At 40.6% G+C, this 23569-nt stretch overlaps 1 pseudogene; it reads right to left on the reverse strand.

Annotated features, from left to right (window-relative positions):
• Positions 1-23569, reverse strand: part of LOC122655661 — a 61336-nt pseudogene that overhangs the window by 15743 nt on the left and 22024 nt on the right.

Below are 23569 nucleotides of genomic sequence, written 5' to 3' on the forward strand. Positions count from 1 at the left end.
CCAAGACGCTAGTCTAATCCTACATTTTGGGCTGCAGAACTTTCTCACTTGCCCTTGACTACTTATCACCGCACTCGGGCGTCGATATGGCACGTCGCTTACGGGGGACGCCCTAGTAAAAAGAGGATGTAGAGACATGAGATAAAGAGAAAAAGAAATCAAAAAGTAAAAGGATCCATGCAAAAGGTGATTGGCGGAATATATTAAAGTGTCGGCTGCCGACCTGACGCACCACAATAAAAAATATACAATATATATAAAAATTAGAAAATTAGATACGAAGTGAAGCGAGGGAAGGACACACTCAATGCATTAAAAGGAAACACAATAAGAATGCTTTACCAAAAGGCCATAGAAGTAATCAAGTTCAATATGACAAATACAACAGATAACACCATTGACCTGTTGCCGGGGGGGGGGGGGGAGGGGAAGATGGCATTAGAAAGAATCATTTGAGAGAGAAAGAGAGAGAGATGTGAATGATAATGACATTGAGGTTGAGGAGGTAAAATATATGACTGTAAGAGGTGACGAAGACTTTAAACAAAATTTGGAGGGAGGAGGAATGGGAGAAGAGGTCAACAATGAAGAAGTCATCTCATTAAGTCCTGGAGTTGTCTTCTTGTTATTAGGTGTTTTCACTTTTCCCTCTACATATTTTTGTCCCTTTGCTAATGCCAAGGGTAATTCAAAGAGCTTGAAAAAAAAAGTTCAGCTTCACCCTTAAATAGGAACATGGGACCACTTTATAGTATAGATCCAACAGTAAGCAAAAAATAAAAAATAAAAATAAAGCAAGATTTCTTGTGGAATGGGGAGGAGGATGTTTGAAGAATACAAGTTGATAGACTGAGCTGGTTATTTATTGGGGGGGGCAATGTAAGGTTTGGGCCTTTTGGCATCATACATGATGCAAGGGGAAGCCCCTCTTAAATCACGATATCCCGAGTTATTCTCACCAAATTAGTAGGGACATGGACCGGTAGTTTAGTTGTATTACCCTAGGTTAATCTAAGTTTCCCATTACAAGGAGACATGGATGGGAATTTTATGTATGGAAGAAAGAGGTGTGCTTACTTTCTATTTTCATAATTAGTAGGTGACTAGAATTAGTAGTCACATACGTTTAGAAGCTGATTGTGTTTTGTAATCCAATTCAAGGATCAAAATTGGAAGTCTCTAATTTTGTTCCCTTGCTTTTTCTCTCTTTATGACAGTCAATAAATACAACCCAAGAGGCCATACAGGCCACGATTTCTCTTCTCCAAATACTACTGCTTGCATTTGCTCCAATGAAGCTATTTCCATGGTGTTCAATCCTTGGTGATGGAGTTGGTGTGTGATCCAAGCTGACTCCTTGCAGTGAGAAGCCCAGGAGATTACTCTTCAATCCATGTCCTCATTCTTTCAAGCAATCCAACCATTAGAAGACATCCCCACTCCAGTCGAGAACCCCTACTGCTGTGAATTGTTTTAACCTATATTTCAACACTTTCTAATTCCATTCCCCCTCTTTCCTGCCCTATCCAGCCATTAGTTTTCTTCAAGTTTTTCAGCAAACCTTCCCTCATCTAAGATCTCCACTCGATCCTTGTTTCATCCCATTCTACCCAGCAGATCCTGCTCTACAAGAAATCTCCCTAAAAGCCCTAAAAACCCAACTTCTCAACCTGCTACTCAACTCGGCAGAGAAGAAACTTTGCTGTTGATTTGTTTTGCTTAATTCTTGTGACCTCTCTACTGTCCCAAACCTATTCCTTCACACTAAACCTAATCCTTGACCTAAACCTAACCTATCAAACCATCCCAGCCTTAACCCATCGAACTAAACCAATTTCCCCTGAATCCAGAACCTGTTTGGGACTAGTTGAACCTTCAACCCTGTCCTACATTAAGTGGTATCAGAGACCATGTCAGGGAACAATACTTATGTTCCTTCTGGGCCTGATCCCATGACAGCTATGATGGAGATGTTTACCAAACTGAGTAACCAGATCACTGAGAGCCAGAAGCTTATGGATGAGAGACTCTCAACAATGGAGGCTAGAGTTGCTGCCCCTAATCATACCATACACCTCTCACTTGATGATGAAGTTCAGCCGGCCCATTCTGCATCCAATTTTCCTAATAGGAGGGGTGTAGGAAGAGGCCCACAAAGGGGTCCAACAGTACAGCTGACCTTTGAAGAGCATCTACAGAGTTATTTTACTGGTGATCAGGCCACACTTTATAGGCACACTGGTGATTCTAAAAAAGTTAAGCTTGAACTCAAGGAATACTCGGGAAAACATAATCCCCAATTGTTCTATGACTGGTTGGAAGTGTTGGACGACTACTTTGATTGGTATGAGCTGTCGGAGGCGCGAAAGATGAAGCTAGCACGTACAAAGTTAGCTAGAGCTGCACATGAGTGGTGGAGAACTCATGAGAGTGAGTTAGAGGATCATGGTAGAGCACTTGTTATGTGGGAGGAGATGAAAGAAGAGTTGAGAGACAAGTACTTGCCACCCACTTTTAGGCGACTCCAAGATAAATTAAATCCTCTTCGTCAAGGGAATTTATCGGTTTCGGAATATATGGAGCAGTTTGATTCTCTTTCATCTCGTACAGGGATTAGGCAAAAAGATATTCAAGTCTTGTCACTATTCAGATTGGGTCTACGGCCTGAAATTAATAGGGCCATTGACATTGCGAACGTGGTGAATGTTAGAGACTACTTTGAGAAGGCCCTACGTGCTGAAGAGTTATTGGCTTCCAATAACAAGAGGTTTGGTTATCAAGCTGGGGAGAATAGGAAGAATTTCTAGTACCTAAACCTGCTACAACAACCCCTAATCGACCTACAACCTTTACCCTACAAGACAAAGGCAAGGCTCCTTTGACTAGCACCAACAAGGCACAATGTTTCTATTGTCAAGAGATTGGACATTTTGCGAAGTATTGTCCACTCCGTCAAAATTAATGCTGTTGCTGAAGTTGAAAATGCACCGGAAGAGGAAGATTCTGATCTACTCCTGTACCCATTCGATGATGCTGATTATGGTGGGGCTGAATTTGACGAGGAAGATGCTACGGATGAAGGTACTTATGGCATTCATGTAGTCAGCTGTATATTGGTGGCTGAAACCAAAGGAGAGGATTGGCGGCGCACTTGTATCTTTTACAGCCGCATGAAGTCAGGCGACAAAAATGCATTGGTGATGGTTGACAGAGGCAACCGACGTAATCTCTCGGTCACACACACACTCTCTCTCTCTCTCTCTACCTCGCCCGCCTTGCCTCAAGCCATTCTTCCCAACCAAAACCGTAGCGAAGGCATCGAGGGGGTAGAACGAAGCTCTATCATCGCTACACCTTGCTTCTGTGAGATCCTTCGGCGCACTCAGGTAAACCCTTGTCTTTTTCTTCTTCCTCCTTTGCTCAGTTTCTTCTACTTCGACCATTATCTTCTTCTTCTTCTTTTTCTTCCTCTGGCTCAGCTTCTTCTTCTTCGTCTTATCTTCTTCTTCTTCCTCTGTTTATTATTTTGCTTGTAGTGATTTAAACATTATACTCTGATATTTGCAGAAATCATTGAAAAGCAACGATCCTTAAGTGGGTATTTTGCAATGGGACTTCGCTTTCAGGGCTTCAATTGGTACCCTTATGCTTTGATTTGTGATTGGTAAAAGGGTTTAAAGCTGAAGTATTCCTTTTTTTTTCATCTCTCTGAAATCTTAGGTGACGTTTATTTTCTGTATAATTAGATATTGGGTTATCGAAACTGAAATGGAGGATTTAGGGGATTTTTTTGGGTGGGATTTTAGTTGATTTTGTTTCTGACGAAGTTGGCCCAAAGTCCATTTTTCGATTTCGTGGAAGCCTCAGGAGTTGTTGGTAGTTTAACATACTGTTCGGAGAAATTGATGACACAATTTAAGGATTTAGGTTGTTCTTGTGATGGTTTTTTGTCTCAGGTTTGATAGAGAAGGAACGACGGGAAGATTCAAATTTGATCATTGAAAAACGTCGATTTGCAGAGCTACTTCTGTGAGGAACTGGTGGTGAAAATAGAGAATCGTGATGTACCAAGTGATGATTTGTCCGCTGCTTTTATTGGGATAGTGAAAATAAATGAGGAGGAAGAATTCAAGAGCTGTTGTGCGGAGGAGGAATTTAGGGACATGGAGGAAACTAAAAATGAAGGGCAATAGGATGATTTTGACGAATTCACTTTGAAGATGTTCTTCGAAGGCATATCCATTTCTGGTGCTAGAGAATCGAGTTCAGGTTTTTCTGTAATTGGGGTGGTTATCGAAAAATCACCTGGGGAAAACAAAACAGGTTTATCAAACACCATTTTGCAACTCAGAAACGTTATTCTGCAAACAAAAACACCAAAATATGTTTTTGGTGAGAAACGGAACAGAAACACACGTATCGTTATCGGCACCTTACTTTCTGATTTTTCTGATGTGGTTCCTGATGAGCTACCGCCTATGAGGCATATCAAACATGCCATTGATTTGGTACTCGGCTCAGTGCTACCAAATTTACCAGCTTATCGCCTCAGTCCTACGGAGCATAATGAGCTCAAACAGTAGATTAATGAGCTTCTTCAAAAGGGTTTTATTGTCAAGAGCTTAAGCCCATGTGATGTACCAGCTTTGCTTACTTCCAAGAAGGATGGTTCAGGGCGGATGTGTGTGGACAGCAGGGCGATAAATAAAATATTTGTCAAGTACCCATTCCACGGCTTGATGACATGTTAGACATGCTTTCCAAAGCGAAGGTCTTCTCTAAATTGGACCTTAGGAGCGGTTACCATCAGATTCGTATCCACCCAGGAGACGAATGGAAGACTGCCTTCAAAACCAAGGATGGACTATATGAGTGGAGAGTCATGCCGTTTGGTTTGATGAATGCATCTAGCACTTTTATTCGAATCATGAATCAGGTATTTCGTCCTTTTAATGGTCAATTTTTAGTTGTTTATTTTGACGATATTTTGCCATACAATAAGGACCAAAATGACCATATTGACCATCTTAAACAAGTCTAGCTGTACTTGAACCTCAAGAAGTGTTCTTTCATGCTGCCCAAGGTTGTCTTTCTTAGCTTTATTGTCTCCGCCAAGGGGGTGGAAGCTGATCTGGAGAAGGTTAGAAGCATCAAGGACTGGTGGGTACCAACGACACTCGCTGAAGTTCGAAGTTTCCATGGGTTGGCTTCATTCTACAAGAGATTTATTCATAATTTCAGTGTTGTTATGGCCCCGATTACAGAATGTATGAAGTCTAGTAAGGGAAAATATGAATGGACAGCAGCGGCAACAAAGGCCTTCCACCTTATCAAGAAGAAGATGACCGAAGCACCAGTCTTACGCCTACCATACTTTGACCGAGTATTTGAGGTTGCTACGGATCCTCACATGTCGGCTCAGGCGGTGTATTAATGCAAGGAGGGCACCCAATCGCTTTTTGTAGCGAAAAATTAAATAATGCCAAGAATCGCTACTCGACTTATGATTTGGAGTTGTATGCAGTTGTTCAAGTGTTATGTCATTGGCGCCACTATCTTATTGGTAAAGAATTTATACTTTACACTGACCACGAAGCGCTCAAACATCTAAACTCTCAAAAGTCGATTAGCAACAGAAATGCCAAGTGGGTAGCCTATCACAAGAAGGGCCTACACTTCTCTTTCCTAGTCGATTAGGCACACTGAGCCTTCGATGATGATCCCTTAGGACAGAGGCTCATAGAGTAGGTGTAGTAGGATTCAGGGTAGGGTGTACAGAATTACAAAGAGGAGTTCCGAGAGAGCTAGGCTGCCACTTCATATTTTTTTGGTGAATAAAAAATTCGATACCAATACCCCGAAGGGAGGGGTAAAGGGGGGGGAATTGATGCAGGACAATCCCAGTGGATGTGGATACAGGAGCAATTCTTTGGGCCGGTTTCAAACCCGTTGGAGGATCCATATGGCAATGAATCGGGTCCAACTGGGTTTCTAGATTTATTAGGATATTTTAGAATATATTTCATTTGGGAAAAAGATAATGTAATCTTTTATTTTGTTGAGTCAAAGGCTGTTAGAGTTCTAAGTACTTTGTGCTCCAATGTTTCTAGACAACAGCCCAGTTATTGTGCTGTTTTCCTTATGTGTTGTTTGGTCCTCCCAAGGGGAGATCAACAGTATTTGTTTTGGTCTTCCCAAGGGGAGGTCAACAGTTTTATGGTCTTTATTTTGACATTATAAGAGCTGTACAGGCCATTCGGCCAAGGGATGACGTTGAAGATGAAAGAAAGAAACGAGTTTTAAGCCTGCGTGGCTGCCTCTCCCCCCCCCCCCCTCCTTCTTCTTGGTTTCTCTTCTCATTTCTGTTCTCTCTCTTCCTCCCCCTGCAACTCTGATTTCTGCCTGGCTGCCTCTCTTCTCCTTTCCCCTCCTCCTCTGATTTCTTCTCAGATTTCCCTTCTCCTAATCTGTCCCCCATTATCTGGTATCAGAGCCAAACCTGGCCGAAGTATTCCTCTCTTTCTTTTCCCGGCGGTCTGTCTTCCTTGCATCCCTCCGATTCCCGTACCACCCAACCCATCAGCTGAACATAACAACTTCCCTTTCCCTTGCGAGGATTCAGCCACAACGACCAGAATCCAAAAAAAAAAAGAGAGAGAGAGCGAGACAAGGCAATCATACCTGATTTCTGCAACTGTGGCTCAAACTCCAGCCTGTTCACAACTCGCAGCGCTTCTCCCACCTTCTTCCTCGCTGATCCTCTGGTTTGGCTATAAAGCAGAATCCAGTTCAAAGTGGGCATCCTTCTTCTGTTGTCATAACCCACGGTTTCACTTTTTGTCCATTTTCTTTCTTTATTTCTTTTATTCCAACTGCCCCCTCTAGTTTATCCTTATTTTGTTATTAACCCCTTCATTTAAACCCACTATTCCATAATACACCCACTTTCTACTTCTCATCTGTTTAGGTCCTTTTTTTTCCTTTTTCCATAATTACCCTTAACTTTATTTTTTTATACTTTGTGCTTTTTTTAGATCCCATTCTTTGAAGTTTGCCCCTCCCCATACGTAGTCCTAAATACTCTTTCTATTTCTATTAGAATTCCAATATTACAACTCTGCCATTGTCTCATGAGCTTCAACCTAATTATAGAATTACCATCCTTTTTGTCTTCATTGGTTTATTTTCTGTTTTGCCACTTGATTTTTGGACTTGAGTGTTTCCTTATTTGAGTGGGCCATGACAAAATTTGCCCACATCGAATTGCCCGATAGTAGGACTCAACGACAATGCAACCGAATTCTCTTAGTTACAATCCGACACATGTTGTATCCTATAACAGTGGAAGAGCTGCATCAAATATTTTCTCTTCATGGGTTTGTGGAAAAGATCATGATACTTCAGAAATCTGCTGGTTCTCAAGCCCTTATCCAGTATCAATCACCTCTGAGTGCCGTTTTAGCAAGAATTGCTCTCCAAGGTCATAACATTTATGATGTGTTAGATACTTAAACGATACGCCAAAAGCTCCGAAGCTGATGGAACGCGCTAAATCAAGCCCTTTAACCTATCCCATACTAGGCTGGCCCAATCTAGCGCCCATACACTACAATGGGCCCCATTAGGCACATAACAGACCACCACGCTTCCGCAGCCGTCGTCCTCGGCGGTTCTCACTCTAGGTAGCTTCCACTCTGGTGGTAGGTAGCCCTTTTCAAGCGACTCCACTATGCTCCAGGGTTTTTTCATGGCGTCAGGTAGCCCTTTCTTAATGGCTTTCACTCTACTCTAGGTAGCCCTCTCCTAGGCAGCCCTTTCTGTGACTCAAACCCGTGACGTAGTGCCCAGCTCTGATACCAAATGTTAGGTACTTGACCGATACACCAAAAGCTCTGAAGCTGATGGAACACGTTAAATCAAGCCCTTTAACATATCTCATACTAGGCTGGCCCAATCTAGCGCCCATACACTACAATGGGCCCCATTAGGCACATAACATGATGATTGTTGTTCAATGGGTATTCAATTTTCAAACCTAAGTGGGTTACAAGTGCACTACAATACTGAATGGTCAAGGGACTTCACAAACAAGTCAACACAGGATGAAGAACTCTCGAGACTTGCACGGTTAGATCGTTTGATTCAACGGAATGGAAAGGTCTTGAAAATCCTTCAAGCTATCCATGAAATGCAAATGGCTGCCCCAACTGCAAATAGGACAGTCCCTGAAGTGCTTGACGTTGAAGCACCGCCGATTGAGAATGAAGAAGATTCTGTCTTCAAGGAAGATCCAGCCCGCGAAGTTCCTGCTACTGAGACTCATGTGGAAGACGTTGAAAGCAATATGGTCGCAATAGTGGACAATGAGGTTGAGACCAAGGAACTTGACCCTTTAACAATTGTGATGATCGTGACCAGCCAAGAGGATCCTACGGAGCTTGAGATTGAAACTATGGAGGTCAAGAACACAATGGAAGGCAATACATATGGCCATATGAATACATCCGACGGCATTAAGGTTGGGCACGTAGAATTCGTCATCCCCTTGAAGTACTTTGAGGAGTGCCGTCCTTGTCTTTACAACTACATCCGTACGTTCACCCCATCCAAGTTGTTGCCCATGGATGCTGATCGAGTGGTGTTGATCCTCCCATTTTTTAAAACTCGTGGTTGAGTTTTTCTCAACATCGGGAGAGTTGATGCAGGACAATCCTAGTGGATGCGGATACAAGAACAATTCTTTGGGCCGGTTTTAAACCCGTTGGAGGATCCCTATGGCAATGAACCGGGTCCAACTGGATTTCTAGATTTATTAGGATATTTTAGAATTTATTTCATTTGGGAAAAAAGATAATGTAATCTTTTATTTTGTTGAGTCAAAGGCTGTTGGAGTTCTTAGTACTTTGTGCTCCAACGTTTCTAGACAACAGCCCAGTTATTGTGGTGTTTTTCCTATGTGTTGTTTGGTCTTCCCAAGGGGAGATCAACAGTTTTACGGTCTTTATTTTCTCTTTATAGGAGCTGTACAGGCCATTCGGCCAAAGGATGATGTTGAAGATGAAAGAAAGAATTGAGTTTTAAGCCTGCGTGGCTGCCTCCCCCCCCCCCCCCTCCTTCTTGGTTTCTCTTCTCGTTTCTGTTCTCTCTCTTCCTCCCCCTGCAACTCTAATTTCTGACCGGCTACCTCTCTTTTCCTTCCCCCTCCCCCTCTGATTTCTTCTCAGATTTCCCTTCTCCTAATCTGTCCCCCATTAGGGATACACAGGGAGGAAGAGAGGGGGGAACTATACAAGCCACAAGGCCTAGGGGGCCTGGCAAGGAGAACGAAAAAGAGAAGAATCTAAGCCCCATGTAACAACAATGTCCATGTTCCTTGGGGAGTCTAAAAGAGAGCAGGTGGCACTAAGGGCTTAGAGACAAAGCAGAAGGATTTTACGCCAGACCAAGGAGCTGTCCGCAGGCTGGGGGACAGTCCAGATGGAATCATCTTTGAGGAGGTAGGAGTATACTCAATTAACCCAAATTGAGTCCTGTTTAGTGGAGATTTTATAGATTAGCTTGAGAAGGCCTGCAATATTGTAATTGCGGATTTAGTAGATGCCAAGACCTCCTTCAGATTGCTGCCCAGCTAATCGGGTGGAGGAATTTGGAGGACTCTTGGCCTTTCCAAAGGAAAGCACATAAGAGAGATTCCATAGCTTTGATTGTGGAATTTGGAAGCCCATAGATATCGCACCAGTAGATGTAAGAGGATTAGAGGAAGGATTTGATCAGAACAATCCTACCCACATAGGAAAGGAATTTGCCCTTCCAAAGTTTAAGCCTCTTATGGATAAGATCTAACATAGGGGTGCATTGATGACCAGTCAGCCTGGCAGGAATAAGGGGGAGGCCAAGGTAGTTCACGGGAAGGGAACCAAGCGAAAACCCAGTCAAGCGGAGAAGGGTGGCTTTGTCATGCTCAGAGACCCCCGAAAGAAAGATTTACGATTTCAAGAGGTTGATACGAAGACCTGAGAGAGATTGAAAGAGCTGAAGGGAGGACATGATGGATGAGATAGAGGAGGAGGAAGCTTGGAGAAGATCATGAGATCATCTGCAAGGGCAAGGTGGGTGAGATTAGGCTTTTGCACTTGGGGATGGGGGAGATGAGATGTTGGTCAGTTTTACCTAGAAAAGCTAATTTTGGGGTCCGACTGATCTAACACTGGGATACAAACACAACCCAAACCATTCATCATTGGCATTAAATCATAAAAAATATAATAGCAAATACTGTATATGGCTTAAGCATGCATGAAAAAATGGATTTTTAAAACAGCACCCATTGCTGGAAGGGTGCCATGGTCGCCTAGGCTATGCCTTGTCGACTGATGGTGACGCCTTCATTTTTTTTCCCTTCCAAAATTATTTCAACAAGAATCAGTGTATCAACTCGACTCGACTCAACAAAGCCTTGTCCCTAGAGGCCAAACTTCATGAGAAGCTATGCAAACACTTACTATATACCTTGAAATGGATAAAAGGATTTCCTTTTGAAATATTGAAGCTCGGGACTTTATCATGATCCACAAGATCAAAATAAAAATCCTTCCCAATCTGCGCAATGAGATCCTCATTTCGCGCAACCTAATGGGACGAAACAACTACTTTAGTAAGAAAAGCAAGTGGTTCACCAATTCTACCTCTGGGTAGACAATCAATGATTCAAAAAACCATGCTGCATATAATTACCTTTATTGTACAAGACTGACTGACTGCCTTTTGCCTTTTCTCTTGCTCCTTTATTTCCTGTTCTTGCTTCCACAATGAGTATACCCTAAGGTGTTCAGGTATGGCCTTCTCATCCACGTCACACATTATTCTCTCCTTGTCACTTTCACGTATATAGACAAGCATGAAGGCATTGGCGCATTTCATTTTCATTGAATCAAATGGAGTGTAGTTGAAGTCAGGATTCGTCTACGGCAATTATTTAGAGAAAAGGTGAAAAGAATGAACACATGTTAAAATGAAATTCCAACTGAAGGATCCTTGGGGAAAGTACATTTATAAGCATATAAGTTGCAAGAATATCACCTTTTTCACACCACCATACTGCTCTTCCAAGGCCCTCTCCATGTCTTCTTTTGTTACCCGCTCATCATAAAACTTGAACCTGAATATAACTACTCAACTGTTACAATTGAGAATTAATGAATGATATACTCACAACACTGTTGGACCATACAAAAATAGCTTGACACAGTCGAGCATTAAGATGTCACAAAAACATGAATCAGAGTACACAAGCCAAAGCTTCAACCCACAAAGAAACCCCATGTGAAAATCCAATACCAAGAAAAACCACCAATAAGACAGTGTAACCAACATAAAGTTCATGAACTAGTGAACCAGCTTATGAGTTTACGAGAGCTGAATGGGTGATGAAAAGCTTTTCACACCTTGTACACTATATATATCATAGTCATGGTTTTGACGTTCATTACCGGCTTGTCCAGTCCGAACTGGTATATGGCCAGACTGATCCTATATATTTAAACCATGAATCCCTTAAACCACTATGTATATCAGGCCTTTGCTCCTCGGATTGGTCGACACCTTTGATTAGATTGATCCAAACTGATCTGGATCAATACCACCCATAACAATATAGTTTTTTCATTCAAGTGCCCTAAACATGGCAGAATAAGATATGTTCAGTACCACCCATGATCATCGAAGAAGAACTCGGTCGAAACCACTGGTTTGGGACCGAGATATCTTGGTTTCCCAACTTTCTGAGACGAAACCTACATGTACTACTGTTTCGATCACGTTTCAACATATTTCGACAATATTTCGGAAATTTTGATAGTTTTGAGTTTTGACCAGTTTCGACCAAAGTTAACCAATTTCAACCAACCCAGTTTCAGTAGTTTCGACCAGTTTTGACCAGACCATCACATGTCAAGTTTTGCCCAACAATACCAAGTTTCGACCTGGTTTCGATCAGTTCGACCAAATTTCGGTTTCTGGCTGGTCAAAACCTAGGTCGGCACCGAGTTCTTTAACCTTGCCCACGATCAAGCACAATTCTTTCATAGAAGCCTCCTAATCATGGCAAAACACTTGCAATTTAACAAACAGCAGTAAATTATAAAAGCCTCTATACGAGTCCCAGCAATACTATTACATTTCAAAACAGTTCAATGCTTACAAAAATTTCAAGGATACACACCATTGGTCAGAGAGGGCTGGCCTGATAAAAGCATAATAAGGTTCTTCATCCCAGCGGGCACTGTGAACCAAAACACTGCAAACAAACATGGATGAGAAAGGGGCGGGATGAAGGGAAAAAAGAATGTAATTCCTTAAATTAAAGCAACATAACTTTTGTTGATAAAATCGAAGTATAAGAACTAAATCCTACTTTTAAGTATAATACATAAATATTGTAGTTAGACTGGGTAAATCCAAAACTATTCACCAAACAACAATCAAGCAAGGAATTTGTTTACTGAGGAATTTCTACAACCCAATAACATCACCCAGACGATGATCAATATTTTAATGGTCAAATCCAGACACTGTAAATCCTGATATGATTGATACCTGTGAAGTGTATAAATGTTACCAACTCCCTGATTTTCTTTTTGCTGCAAATATTTCCCCAGGTCCAATTGCTGAGGATACTCATAACGATCAATTGTCTAAAACAATAAAAGCCAATAAATTAAATGACTTATAGAAGAGAATATCAAATAAGTATCGGGGGTGAAATTACTCTCCCAGCAAAAGAAATTCAGTTCATAGAGCCAAAAATAAAATAATATAATGGTTCAACCAACCAAATGACCAAAAGAAGAGACCCAGCTGCTTACTGAAAATGCAGTATTTAAAAAGAACCATTAACCAGTACATAAAACAACAATCAGAAATTTGACTTGAATCATAGTTTTTTTCAATTAACCCCAATAGAGCTCCACAAAAAAAGCACTTAAAGATGTCAAGCGAGGAGGAAGCACAAGGTGGCAGTGCCATGATAGGATCTCTGCAACCATAACCAGGAAGCAACATCCTCCTAACCCCAACCCCCTCGGTGCCCAAAAAAAACTCGACTACAAAGCTTTCTACCAAAAGACAGCACAGCCCCAACACTACTATATACAGCAGTGACAAACGGAGCAGGCTCTGATCTTGGAGCTTGTTCATCTTCACAATGAGAAGAGGAAGGAGAAACCAACATACAGCCACTGTACAAGAAGTTGTATTACGAGATGAAGTGAATCAACTGCAGCAAGCAAATGAAAACCTCTAACAAATTATGCAAGAAATTTTACAACAGCTTCCAATGATGGCTTCAACAATTGGTACAGAACCAATTTTCCACATCCCCAAAGAATGTCGGGATGATGATCGTGACGATTCTTCAAGTTCTACTTCATTTCAATCTCAACAAGCACATCCACAAGCTCTTTGCGTGGTTGAACGGCTGGCACGGACTTTGGAAAAATCCAATAAAAGCATTCGGGTGGATGTAAGCAACTTCGACGGTAAATTCGACCCCGAACTCCATTTTGATTGGGTTGCTTCTATTGAAACTTTTTTTAAATGGAAAGATTTATCGGAGGAAAGAAAAGTTGACTTCGTGGCTACAAAACTAAAGGGTCATGCCTTGGTTTGGTGGCAACTATTTCAACAAAACTGAGAGAGAATGGGTCTTTGTCAAATTAATACTTGGACGGATATGAAAGAAAGATTAGATGAGAAGATTCTTCCTCTTGATTTTTCTTAAACATTATATAAGAAATTTCATCATCTTCGGCCTAAAAGTGACCAAAGTGTGAAAGATTATAACGATCAATTTTTTTCATACTTATGTCGGCTTGGTTTACATGAAGATGATTACCAATTGGCAGCTAGATATGTTAGTGGATTAAACTTTTCTATTCAAGATGAACTTGCTTTACACCACTTGAACACCCTTGATGAAGTACACCAATTGGCTATCAAGGCCGAAGAATAATTGAAAAGAAATTCTTTTAGGCGGTTTGACAAGGTTTCTAGTGGGACTCCAAAAGATAAACGAATTTGTACCAAACCCATGGGAGGTTCAAACCCACAAGATCGAGAAAAACCTAAGACTATTTCCCAAGACAAAAATAAGAGTAACGAAAAAATTCCAATGTATATTATCGATGTAGAGAGATTGGTCATTTATCTTTTTCTTGTCCTACCAAGAAGAAAGACAACTGGATAAATTTGATTGAGAATAATGGTAATGTGGTTGTCCATGAAAGGAGTTATGTACCGGTCAAACTTAATTTGGTGTGCGTGAATATTGTTTAAAATCGCTTTGAATGAAAAAAAAAATTAATTCAAAACAAATGAATATTTTACTGCACTTTTGGTTTTTAGCAATGTTTAACAATATTAAGATTAATGGAATTTTTAGATTTGAGAAAAACCCCTGCATTTAAAAGTTGAAAATTACACCTACTGCCGAAAATCCAATTTTTGTTCTAGAACTTGGGGTTGACTTTTTATCCTTTTGGAATTTGATATTTTAACTATTTTTATTGGATTCACATAGAAGGGTATTTACTTATTTATAAATAATATCTAATGATATTTGGCATAAATAACTGCATGTCTAGACAACTATGATTCTTAGTAACACTATGCGTACCCTAGTAAACTTGGGTCAATAACCACAAGCACCATATTAGGAGTTGCTCCAATCAATGACAAGCTCCGAGACAGTCGTTTAAGGTGGTTTGGTCATTTTCAACGGAGGCCTAGGGATGCCCCACTACGGAGAAGTAATATGATCCCGATTGATGGAGCTATTAGAGCGAGGGGCAGGCCTAAAATGGCTATAGGAAAAGTTGTGAGAAAGGACATGCATAGTCTAGGTCTTGGGTCGTGTATGACCTCGAATAGAGCCTATTGGAGGACAAGGATCCATGTAGCAGATCCTATTTAGCTGAGATTCTCCTGACTTGCTGGGTTGTGCCTCTTTCCTCTTTCACTTTTCTTGTATTTTCCTTTGTCCATTTGCCATTTTTCATTTTGTTTACTTCACATCTCATTTTCCCATTCTTCTCTTTCACTTCGCAATTTTTTCCTACTTTGTATGATTGGATCCATGTAGCCAACCCCATTAAGTTAGTATAAGGCCGAGTTTTTTGTTGTTGTTGTTGTATTTCTTCTCAAGGTGTCAAGGCGGATGAGGTAAAGGATTTAGTTATACCTTGCATGGGGGTCTTATTAGACTAGGAAGTTTCTATTTTAAGGGTTGTTTTATGTAACAGGTAGTTTCTATTCTTAGGATTCTTTATTTGTTAGTTAATTAGATTTCTATTAGGATTTTATTTTATCTCTAGAAGACTTTCATGTAATCGATTTGAAGTTTATAAATAAAGAAAAAAAGGCTGAAACAGCCAAGTCGAGTTTGAGGAAAAAAGAATCAGCTTGGTTAAAGCCATTAATGGCTGTGAGAGACAGCTCCTGTGAAGCAAGTACGGTGAGATGTCGTGGGTGAGAGACCCATCCCTATCCCCTTTCTTCTATATATCCATCTTCTTTGTTGCTATTCTGGTCTTTATTTCAATTCCCTGCAAATCTGAGATCAACCGAGGTTCCATACTGCTGAGATTCATTAATTTGATAGAAGATTTCATGCGACCATAGTCATTGATGGAAGAAAGTCTCAAAATACTCAGTGGATGCTGTTCTTCATTGAAGAGTTTAAGATCCTCCAGTAGAATTAGTAGCAACCTAGCTATTCTACATTATTCAGATAATTTTTTTCCCTTCTCATTTCACTTAACTAGTTAACTGATGATTGAACAAGACAATACACATCAAGCAAAGGCATAAACAGGGGAAAATATGTAGCAATCATACAAAACAAATCACAATACAGAATAAGAGGTAGGACCATAGGATACTTCTAACCTTAAACGTAGTGATCCCTTGTTTATTATACTTAAACCGTTTTAGCTGAAGCTGAAGGATAGGAGGGAAGTCAATGAACTGGACAGGCTTCCTAGCATCCTGGAAAAATCAAATTAACAACATTTCCTCTAAGAATCATCTTCAAGCAAATCATCAGACATATGATAAAGTTTAGATAAAATTACACGGCCACCCCCTGAGGTTTGTATTAGATACAGATCGACCCCCTGTGTTTCTAAATTATACAGCCGCACCCCTTGAGTTTAGGGTGCTTGTTACACCCAGCCCCCATCCGTTAGAGCATTTCCGTTAGTTGCTGATGTGTTGGCCATTGATGCTTTAAAATGACAAATATACCCCTAATGGGGTGTGAGCTTACCATTTTGCCCATAGGGAAGCCCAAACTTCACACCCCCCCCCCTTTCCCTTCCCCTGCTACTCACTACTGAGAGGCCGCAGCAGGAAGGCACAACGACTAAGGGGGTTGCATTTGGGCGCAGCGGCTATAGGAGGCAGTGACCAGGGGTTTGCGACCTGGTGCCTCTGGTGTAGGGGAAGAGCTGGTTCTATGGCAGCTCCTACTAACCGTTGGGGTCTCATGGGACCCAGGTCGATGGAGGCGGCTGATAGCTACCAAATCAAACCTCCTTAGAATCGAGTCACCACCCCAAAATAAAAATCGAGATTGAAGAGGTGGGTGTTACCAACGGTAGGGTAAAAATCGAGAATAAAGAAGTGGGTTGTGGGTTTGGCGAACAGAGAACCTAGTGAAGTGATTGGGGATTTGGGGAAGAGAGAGTCGATAGTGGAGAGATGGTGGTGATCGTGGGTCGTGGGTTGGGTTGGTAAAGAATCTAAGATGAGGTAGTGGGGGAGACCGTAGGTTTAGGAAAGAGGGAATTGATGGTTGGAGTGGTGGGGGTAAGAAAGAGGCTTCGTAGATCTGTAATGGGGAGGGGTGTTACATACCTGTACTAGGGATTTCTTCAAGGATCTTCACAGAACCAGGCTTCATAGACCTGGAAAGAACCGTAGCGACGAATTGTAAATTGTTCAACACCTAACAATTCATGGAAGAAGCCAGGAGCTACTAGGTTGGCCAGAATGGCGGTGGCGGCAATGAAAGCAACGCAGCGAAGGAGGAGAAGAAGCTAGAGAATAGGGTTTGAATTGAATAGGATTTTGGTTTATAATTTGAGGGCAAAGTTGGCATTTCCCATTGAGTATTATTTAACATGATATTAGAAGAGGGCAAAGTTGGCATTTTACATTGTATTATTTAACACCATCCACTCAGGGGGTGTGGCTGTATAATTTAGAAACACAGGGGGTCGCTCTGTATTTAGTACAAATCTCAGGGGGTGGCACTGTAATTTTCCCTAAAGTTTACATCAACATGTAATGCAATTAAATATAAAACAAATTGTTGACTAAATCCAAAGAAAGTTGAAGAGCCCAATAATAAACAGGAAGACATTAGAAATGATAAAACTTCAAAATGTCTCTTCTACTTGTCATTAGTGTTGGCAACTTCTGAAGGCCACAACAGACCAACAGAGAAAGGGACTGATTAAAAGAGGTCATTTTTTAATTTCAAAACAAATCTAGAGCTTGATTTCTTACTCGAAATGGCTCATCATATATGCCTCACACATCATACAGTGTGATGCAGGACAGGCATGGAAGCCTCTGTAAGATTGTAACCCATCAGTTTGAAGCCTAAGATGCTCCCACATTACTATACTGCACACCATTAACCATGAACAAATAGCATGTTACCTGTAGTCCATGTTGCTCATCAAAATACTTGTCACATCCTCAAGGTATTCACCTCTCACATACTTATCCAAAGAAGCATAGACATCTTGACAGCCTATGACATCAAGCAGAAGACCTGTTGCACAAATATATAGAGTAGACTACCATGTAAGGATATTGATTAAGACCATACGGTTCTAACCTGGACAACTCAATGCCGAAACTAAAATACATACCGTAAAATGATTCCTGTTTCATACACATGTCCATATAGTGCCCTTCAAACAACTTCCATACTCTACCCTCCACAACTGTTCCCTGAACAAGTAGATAAAATACTAAGTTCAGATTGCCTCCCTAAATCTTATAAAATGGGGGAAGAAACAGCAACAAGTACCTTCATTTTATCTTCCAGCTTTCGAAAAAGAGCACTATTAAATTTCAGTACATCATGTTGCTTGAATACAAAATATTTTCTTAGCTCTTTCATTGGAACACTGTTGTCACTGTTCCGAATTCTATAGAATAAGCACTGAAGGGCCAGGGGGGTGCACTCTGGTTGCATATCATTCTTGGTTGTTGGAATCTGGTACACAACCTGAAATACACAATATAAAATACAGTACTTTGTTATTAGGGAGGGGGTAGCCGCAAGGGAGGATATTAGCAACTAGATAACGTGAAAATCAATTCAAGGCTTGACCTTTCTAAAGCAGGGGATATGATACAAAATCTGGAGGAGGGAATTCATGTAATGGGTTCCTCTTTTCTCCTTAAGTCCAACATAACCTGTTTCCTTTTTCAAGTTATAAACAGGCTTGACAGCAACCTTGGCTTCCACTAATACTGCATCACGCACAATATATACGCCATCCTTGCGTAGATTACTGAAAGGCATGAACCGCAGAAAACCATGGTGACTTGCTCGAGCATAGAATTTATGATCTGTCTCTGACTCTGAGCAAGGAAAAGACTGGAGTTATCGCCAAATTTAGAGGTGTAGCCAATATTCAATCTCCCTATCTCTTTTTCTAACAAGAAACATAAATGCCAAACACATGCTAGAAGAACATCGTTCCAACCTGTATGCAATTATTTAATTTGACATCTGTGAACAAATCATACTGAACAGACCAGATTTCCAGTACAATGATGAACGCAAATTAACCCTATGCAGTGGAATGCATCTGGTGTAAAACGGGAAATACACATTGTTTTTCTCCTATAAAGCTCAAGAACAACTACAACTTGAGCCCATAACATTAAGGCCAAAGGAACTCTTTTGGCCCAGTTCCTGCAAGCAAGGCAATAGGGAGTCGAATCATACAAACCCAGTATTCAGAAAAGCGATAAAAATATTATGATGTATGGCGATCACAATAGTAGTTTCACTATGAATGTGCCTAGTCTGACCCAAAAGTCCAAGGGAACTTTCAGCAAAGTTCTTGTCAGTGAGGCAATAGGAGAGAAAATGGGAGAGTAGCCGGTATTCTGAATCATTCTGCATCGATGGTCCTAAGCCGGTGACAAAGATATACGAGAAAAACTCTATAGGTGAACACAGAACAAAATTAAGGCTGGTTTTACAATTATTCATTAATTAACATCTGAAACACAAATTTGGTCCAGAACAAGCATCTACCCCTACGTAAGCAAAACTGCAGCATTTTACAAAGAAATTTATATAAAATACAGAGATAATGATGAAAGAGGATACCATATATAAATGATTTTTTTTTATCGTCTTCACAAATCACAGCCAAGCTGAATTGAGCGAAAACACACCCTTTGTAAGGCAAAACAGCCCAATCTGCAAGTTCTAGATACATGGACAAATAGCCCGGAAATTCTAAGGAAATGACCACCCGCCTGTCCAAAGCAATGCAAGGGTCGGAGATTAATTGGAAGAAACACAAGTAAACATCAATTTGCATAAGAAATTAAACATGAGGATACCATTTATAGCCCTTGACATGGAAAATATTTGAGTAGTGCTCCTCGTCGGCCTTCAAACTAGAATAATTTTCAATCCTCCATTTGAGAATCTCCTCGACTGGCTGGCTATCAACAGTACTGGCAGTCTCCGCTTGCGCAACTACTAATAAATAGCACGAATCGAGCACCAAATCAGAGAGACCTATAAACACTACGTCACAGATTCACAACTCATGCTCAAAAACAACTAAAACTATTACCTTCCGTTGGCTGGGGACCGTTGGCGGAAGACGAATTAGGGACCAACATAGTGTCGTCCTCCTGCTGCAAAACGAAGCACGAATCAGGGCTTGTATGCAGTAAAATCAAACCCCGTCAATTGAGTGAAAAAATAAATAGATATCGAATAAAACTGAAAATGGTATGAGCGAAATTACGACTGAGGTCGATTCAGAACCTCTTGGTCGGAAGCAAAACCCGAGGACGGTAAATGGATGAAACTCAACTACAGAGAGAACTAACGAGAGGTTGATCGAAAGAGTATTATTTGGCGATGTGCACCCATCCAACGGCTATGTTTGAAATACATTTTTTTAACCGCTCAAATCCCTAAAATCTTACCCAAGGGGTTTGCTCAGTTGGCAAAAGACCAACACTTCAAAAGTAAAAGGTCAACTCTCCTTGGGCCTATTCCCCCCCCCCCCCCAAAGTAAAATATACATATATAAGCTTCCAATTCCAAAAAAAAAAATCCCTGAAATCCTTAATCGAAAAAACCCCCTTCCTCTCTCACAAAGAATCCCCAAACCAGAGTGCGACGGCAGCTCTTGGCTTTTGATCGGCCTGGTTTATATGCTGAGATCGTCTGATGATCGATTAAGATAAGGATCCCCTCGATCCGCCTCACAGATCCCCCGTAGCTCTTTTTTATTATTTCTCTTGGGTGAGCAAGTGGCTTGTTGCCCTTGCCAATATGTTTTAGGACTGAGTCTCCTTGTTTAGCTTCAGTTTTCTTTGCCTTTAGTCTGTCCTTAGGTTTGCTTCCTATTTAATTTTCAACAAATTTTTTATTTAAAAAAAAAGAGCATTAAAGAATAACAAATAAAACTTTAAATTACAGAGAAGAACAACCACCCCAAGTTCCTCTGATGGGATACATTTGTTTGAGCATGTTCCTCGCAAGGGGTAATGCAGTGGTTCCACGCAAGTATGTTCAAGCTATGCAACTCTTTACCTCTTGAAGGTGCACTATACTGATGAGTGTGAAACCTAGGGTCTTGCAGTTTAATGACATACATGCATGAGAGAGAATGTTAAAGCAGCTCAATGATTACTTCTACACATCTAATTAAACTTACAAGGGTCATCCTCATCCAAGGAGCAAACCCAAGGATTTGGATATATGCCATTCAAATTAAGAACGAGAACCATTTTCAGTAGTTCTCAAGCTAAATTTTGAAATCAAAAGAACTTCTATAAAATTATCAATTCCACATAAGCAGGCAAGCAACGGATAATCGGACTAAATACAATCTCAAAATTGAATAGAGGAAAGGAGGAGGGGCGGGGGGGAAGAAAATTCTCTACCGTTGTTCATTAAGTACACAAATTTAGATTGGCACACTGCTTTGAAGCCATGCACATGACCAGGAATTTGTGTTACGAACAACATAGAGAAGGTCTTTCCGAGTACTATCCAATCATGTGGAGATTAGACACAAATTCTATTAGGAATATAGTAAAAAATGCACTCGAAGTAGGATACCCGCAAAATTGTAATTCACATAAAATAATAACCAAACAGCTTCGTCTTCATACCGAAAGGCTAAATTCAGACTTAAAATAACAAACCACACCTACACTAAAAGTTTGGGCTCGTTCTGGAAAGGTTGGGGCACCCAAGTCATACCACTCCCTGACTCTACTGACCCAAAGTTTGCTGAATGGGAAGTTAATGATAATCTGGTTATGAGTTTGCTCTTCAACTCTGTGGAATCTCAAGTTTATGAAATTTTTGCGTACTCTGAGACATCTAAAATACTATGGGATTCCTTGAAGGATATGTATGGTCATGCCGAGAATGCTTCTCGGCTCTTTGAGTTACTACAAGAAATCTCCAAAAATGGAGCAAACCCCTGGACAGTCGTTTACAGATCTTGGTAATCTGAAATGCAAGTGGGACTAATTGAGGCAATATTGCCCTCTTGCTGCTACTATTGATGTGTATACCAAATGGGAGGAACAAGATCATATTTTTCAACTTCAAGCAAGTCTCCGACCTAAGTATGAAGATTTAAAAAGATAAATCCTTATGAGCAGCACTCTACCTTCACTTCCTTCCATTTGTTCTATCATTCAGCGTGAAGAAACACGCCACCGTATGATGAATTCCAGCCCTAAAACTAGAACCGAACTTTCTAAAAATTCTGCTCACCTTGGATTCTCTTCACAAGGCAAGAAAAGAGAGCATGGTGGTGGAAAGAAGGCAGGATCTCGTTATCAGTGTGAGCACTGTGCTCGTGATGGTCATACCAAGGACCAATGTTGGGTCCTTAATCCACATCTACGCCCCACTAAAGAAAAACCTGTTGAAGCAAAAGGGGTGGCTGAAGCCAACATGACATCTCATGTTGTCTCACCGAAATTACTTGGGCAACTAGGTATGCAATTACAAACCATTTTAAACACTAATTAACAATGGATTGGATGCAGCAAATATTGGTGCCACATCTACAGTTTCCAATTCTGGTAATATTCTAGCCCTCACTGCTTTATCAAAAGATTTCTTTATAGTTGATTCAAGCGCCACTCATCATATGTGTTGTATTTCTGATGCTTTATCTCATACAAGCAGTAATCCTGGTTACTCTCCCATTACTGTGGCCAATGGAACTCTCGTTCCAGTTTAGGAATTGGGTAAAATTGATTTGTTATCTAACTCTTCAGAAGGTTTACTTGTGCCTGCACTCTCTTCTAATCTTTTCTCTGTGAGTAAGCTAGCCAAGATTTGAACTGGGATGTCATATTTTCATCCAAGAAGGTGATTTTTCAGGACAGAATATCAAAAAAGAAGATTGGTGAAGGTCACTGCCAAAATGGATTGTACATTCTTGATCTTCCAAGAAAGGCTTTTGTGGCAAGACAAAATAAAGAATCCATGGCAAAGATTTGGCATTGAAGATTGGGACATCCATCAGATCATGTTTTACATTCCTTGAACCCATCTCTTTCTCTTAATTCTCATGCTTGCGATATATGTCATTATTCCAAACAAACTCGAGAACCTTTTTCTGTTAGTTCTACTATTTCTAATAAGTTATTTGATTTAGTACAATAGAATGTTTGGAGCAAGGCTCCAGTGGATTCTCGTGATGGGTTTAAATATTTTGTCATATTTATTGAGGATAAATCCCGGACGACATGATTATATTTGCTTTTATCTAAGAATGAGGTTTTTAATGTTTTCAAAGAATTTTATAACATGGTGCACACACAATATAATACTCACATTCAAGTGCTCCGCACTGATAATGGAACACAGTATACTAATCGCCATCTGCTTGAGGTTACCCGAGCTCTCTTGTTTCATGCCAATGCCCCAAAGGTTTACTAGTTTGATGCAATACTTACCAGTTGTTATTTGATTAACAGGCTTCCGAGAAAGTTCTTAATTTTAAATCTCCTATTGAAGTTCTTCTAGGTCACCCTGTTAACATCTCTCATCTTCGAATTTTTTGTAGCATTTGTTATGTTCATTCTCATGATGGTGGAAAATTGGATTATCGTGCTCGTAAATGCTTTTTTTTTTGGGAGACTCTTCCCTCAAAAAGGGATATAAATATTTTGATCCCACCAATCGAAAGGTGCTTATCTCTCGTGATGTTCAATTTGATGAGACTACTATGTTTTTCCCTCACAAGGATCAAATTCAGGG

This window comes from Telopea speciosissima, chromosome 1 (genome assembly GCF_018873765.1).
Source record: "Telopea speciosissima isolate NSW1024214 ecotype Mountain lineage chromosome 1, Tspe_v1, whole genome shotgun sequence".
NCBI classification, from domain to species: Eukaryota; Viridiplantae; Streptophyta; class Magnoliopsida; order Proteales; family Proteaceae; genus Telopea; species Telopea speciosissima.